This window comes from Aquila chrysaetos, chromosome 8, assembly GCF_900496995.4.
Source record: "Aquila chrysaetos chrysaetos chromosome 8, bAquChr1.4, whole genome shotgun sequence".
NCBI classification, from domain to species: domain Eukaryota; kingdom Metazoa; phylum Chordata; class Aves; order Accipitriformes; family Accipitridae; genus Aquila; species Aquila chrysaetos.
Genome location: NC_044011.1, coordinates 17,651,072 through 17,656,201, shown reverse-complemented (window position 1 = coordinate 17,656,201; position 5,130 = coordinate 17,651,072).

Sequence of the window (5,130 nt, the reverse complement as noted above, 5' to 3'; positions counted from 1 at the left end):
CCAGGCTGGAGGGGAGCTCAGAAGGTCTCAGTCCAATCTCCTCCCCAAAGCAGGCTCAGCTGTGAGCTCAGACCAGCTCACTCTGAGCTTTATCCTCTTGAAAACCTCCTCAAAAGGAGACTGCACAACCTCTCCAGGCAGCCTGATCTGAGCCTGACTGTCCTTATGGGGACCTGTTTGAGCAATGGACAAAGAAGTCATCTCATAGAGCCCACAGCAGGAAGAAAACAGGATGGACAACTCTACGTATTGGACTGTCACCAAGAGGCCTCCTCTGCCCTGCCAACCATAATTTTGGAAATTTCCAATTCTGGCCGTGTAGGCCAGGAGCAGATTTTCTCTGTAGAAAATCCTACTTCCAGGCTGTCACCAGGCAGAACCGGTCAATCTAACCGGTAGTGCAGGACCACCGCTGCTACCTCAGGTAGCAGCATCTAGGCAGAGTGGGTGACCTTCAAGTACCAGGCCATGCTCTAATGACACCGTGGAAATTATAATTAATTTTTGCTCTTTCTTTTTTTAATTCAGTCAGAAATACATTTTTTTCTGGACCATGTTAAAGGGTTTTCTAATGTGATCCAGCAAAGTAACTATTAAAAGTTTATAGAGTACTATTCTATAATGAAATACATACTGAGACCATTAAAGACATGGTACCCAGTAAAAAATAAAAAAGAGCTCATAAACATATTTGCTAGGTCTGTAAAGACAATGGTAATACCACAGGAATTGGGACGGGATCTGTGATTTGCCTCTCTAGTTAATGTGGGCAGAGCCAAAGAGATATAGGCGTATTTTACTTGCAGAGAGAGAATATCTTAAAACACTGAGCAGGTAATAAAACATATAATTTAGTAAAGGATAAGAATAGAAAAGAAGTAGATACATGCATATGCAAGAAAACCCTCCATAAGTGTTCTCATCTCTGCAGTGCCAAGTAAATGCTGTCCAAGGCATATGACAGCCTTGACATTTGTTATCATCAGCTCTGAAATTTGTAGTGCGCTTCTGTCCAGCCATAATGTCATCATCCATGAGTGCTAATTTGGGATTTATAACTGAAAATCTGGCAATACTGCCAATGGGACTTCTGCCATTTACTGAAATGTGGCCAGGCTCTGGCCGTAAGAAGCAGCGCCACTGTGGTGTCAGTGCAGCATGCCGGCACACTCAGTCTTGTCCAAAGCTATGCCTGATATGCCCTGCCGATTAACCAAATGTAAAAGTGAAATTAAAAAAGAAGCGTTTCATCTTCTGCAGAAGTAAGCTGCAGCTTAGAAAGGCAGCTCTGGGGCTGGGGGAGGTGACCGGGAATCTGGAGGTCCTGCCTCTCAGCTCCTGATTTTACCAAAGAACTACAGCAGAACTTTGTGCAAACTGATTGATTTCTTCTTCTTCACCAAATGGAAAAATACCCCTCCCATAAATCTATGAAGCTAGCTCAACTGATATTTTTAAAGTGTCTTTTGATTCTTCAATGCAAGGCTCTTCTTATAGTTGTTCTTACATTTGACAAATGAGCACTGACTTTGTCAGTATTTCTGTGGTTAAAGTCTATAAATTATTACTCAGTGACCAGATTTTTTCTGCGATATGAGACAAAAGACCTCAGGACTTACTCTCAGCATGGGAATTTCAGTCATCAGCTTTTTAAGAGATGCACAACGGTAACCAGCTTACTGTAAAAAGAGGCTCCTGCAGAAACCCAATCATAGCTGCTGAATGCTTTCATTTCTTGTCCAGTCAACCAGAAAATTGTTCGGAAATACGTAACCGTTTTCTTCATGCCTGCCTGTACACAGCATTGAGGCTGCATGGTGCTTTCAGGAATATCTCAGCTTTCATAAACACAGGAAATGAGCCCGGTGAGTCAGGCGGAGAGCAAAGCTCAGCTCTCCTGAGAGCCGGAGAGTAGCCCAACTGCTGCATTTTCTCTCTTTCCAAAACCAGTGTTTGGCTCTCTCCCAAATACTTTTACATAATCCAGTTCTGTTACCGAACATGTCAGTTTAACCAGTATTCAAATCAACCTTCTCTATGATTTGAATTGGATTTTCAAACTCCAAGCAGAATTCTGTGCCTCAGCTGCCAACTTTTTTTGTAGTGGCACTCAAGACTGTTTTGGATATATAAAATCAGTCAGTTAGACAATTTAGTGAATGTATCAAATTACTGCCTTGGTTATGTCCCAGCCAGGTTACAAACTAGCTTTTTCTCCTCTGAAGACCTAGATTTCAAGCTTGGTCCTCAAGTGAAACTTGCCTTCAGTGGAGATGGCCAGGTATCACTGTGCAGTCCTGCACAGAGAAGGAAGGGGAGCTGGAGAAACACAGGCCAAGACTGAAATATTTTGCAGCATTATGCTAAGAACTTTGCACACTGTGCTGTTATTTCTTGATAGAGCTCCTTATCGGCAGAAATACCATGCATTCACAAAGATTATAAAAATCTCTTAGGGAATATATTTATGCAAACCTGTTTCTTTTGGGTTTTTTCCTTCCTTGTGCTCTTCCTTATTCTGTTTCCACACTTCACCCTCACCAATACTGTACATTCTTAATGAACTTTCATGAGACAGGCACTGTATTACCAATTTTTCATTAAAACCCAGGGGTCGATGTATCCTAACCATAACTTCAGAATCACAGGTGGAGCTGGAAACTTTGGTTGCCTCTCACTGTCTGCTTTTGGCTCACCAAATTTTTTGTAATAAAACAGGAAGACCACAGAAGGAAGCCTACCATCCACAAACTCAGGACATCCTGGCTATTGCAAACCTTGACAGAAAGTAAACATGACCACAGTGCCTGAACCTGGTCAAGCAATTACTGGTGCTTTGTCCAAATTCAAAGCTACAAGAGCTCAGACCTGTGGTCAAATTAAATGAGTAAAAGTAATGTATTTTTCAACTCTGCTATCACCTATATAACCTACTTATTTGCATATACATTTTCATGCCCTCATTTTACGAAGATTTGGATATTTGATACAAGAGCAATTAAAACCTGTCTTTCAAACAAAAATGTGTCCGCTTTTAGAAAAGCATAACTGAATTTTAGAAAAAGATAACTGGTTAATTCTGAGTAGCCATATATAGATGAGTACGCTTGCATGTATACCACAACAGTGAGAGAAGGAATAATGACAGGAAATGCAAGGCTCTTGGGTGAAGTATACATAAGAGGAGAGAAAACATTATCTTATATTCAATTATATAACAGAAGAGATTAATATTGTAAGCTAAATGGATGCAATTCTGCTGAACATCTCTGTTTTAAAGCAGGACAATTTATTTTACAACACTAAGAATTTTAAGTTATTCAGTAGGACAGAGTGGATTTTATGGGTTTTATGCTCTACTTTAAGTCTCTGTGAATGATTAATAGAGACAGATCTTTTCTGACTCTCTTAAAGGTAGATTCTTGGCATTATTCAAGCCAGGATTAAATAACATCATTATACCTTTTCTCTTCTCTTTCCTCCTAGCTCTGGAGAAGATTTGAAAGAAAGTGATGTCTTGATTGATGTGAACTCAAAAATCTATCCTGAGAAAAAAATCTAGGATTTTATCATCAAAGACACAAAAAATAGGTTATTATCTCTCACAGTTCAAGGATTCTTCTAGCAGATGCAATGGTGATCTTGACACAATTTACAATCAAAATGATATGCATGCTGCTGTTTTAGTTTTATGCATACTAACAACATTTAAATACTTTATATAATCATATACACTTCAGCACAAAGACAAAATAAAAAGTAATTTCCTCTTTTAATATTGTCACTGTGCAGTTTTTCTAAGACCACCTTTTCTAAGCTTTTCCAGGAGATTTTATTATTATTTGTGGCAAAATCTAATTCCATTCCAAAACACACACAGGATTTTGGGGTGCTTTTTCCAAAGGAGGGAAGAAGACTGTAAGTAATTTAGGTGCTGTCCAGATTAGAAAAATGGAGTTAGTGATGATGGGTCAGCTACACAGCAGAGATAATGTCTCCTTTTGCAATAACTGCTTCTTAACTGTGTAAAATTTTGTTTAATTGACACAATACATGGACCATTAGGAAACAGCTTTGGATTGGTTTTCAGGAGTACCGTGAACAGGAAGTTTCCCAAAATACTAAATTTTTGCCTAGCAACCAAAAACCCCTATAATTAGACCCTTAGATACAGACTGTAAATGATGATGAAAAGATACAAAGAAGGAAGCTGGAGAAGAAACACTTGTTTTGGATTTATTTACATTCTTTGCTTGCTGTTCATGTACTGACTGTTATAAATAAAAACATACTTTACCTGCCCGTACTGAATCCTGTTAAGTTAGTATACCGTTTGATAAAGGAACACATTCAATAGAGTGATCGACAATTGTACAGCGATTTATATCCATCAGCAACAGCAACTGAGAATTACCGTGGCGCAGCCGTGAAAGACAGAAACATACGGTTCTCGTAGTGTTACTTTATGATTTCATTCAGACAGAATTTAGATGTATATGAAGAACTATTTACATAACTTGGGAGAATGACTAATTTTGAACAAAAAGATGTACTCGAGAGCAACACCATTCATCAAGATACAGCTTAGTAAAAATCATGGGAAGACAGACTTTTCCCCAGTTTCATTTAGTGAAGTCCATGACGTCATCTGTCCCACAGACTTAAAACTAAAAAGCCCTTACGAGCCCGCTACAAAATACTCGCTTTAAAAGAGGCTTCGACAACTTCTACCAGTTTCCCCCCCTCGAGATGTGGGCTCTCGGGGGCACTGAACGCGCCCTCCGACGACAGCCGGTTACCGAGGGGGCGGCGGGCAGCGGCACACGAAGAGAACAGCGGATGAGCAAAAACCTCCAGTGCTCGGGGACGTCCTTTACCGGGGCACGCCCGCCCCCCGGCCTCGGGCCACCGCGGTACCGGCTGCCGCCGGCACCGACCGCCCCCAGTCACCTCACGGGCGAGCGGCAGTTGCCTCAGCCCCCGGCAAGCCACTCCTCGGGTCAGCGCGCCCCAGCTCCCCCGCCCTCCTCCGGCCTCGCTGCGGGGCGGCAGCGACCGGCCAAGCCCCTCGGGGTGGCGGGCTCCCCCCGCCCGGCTGCGCGGCCGAGGAGGAGGAGGAGGAGGAGGAGG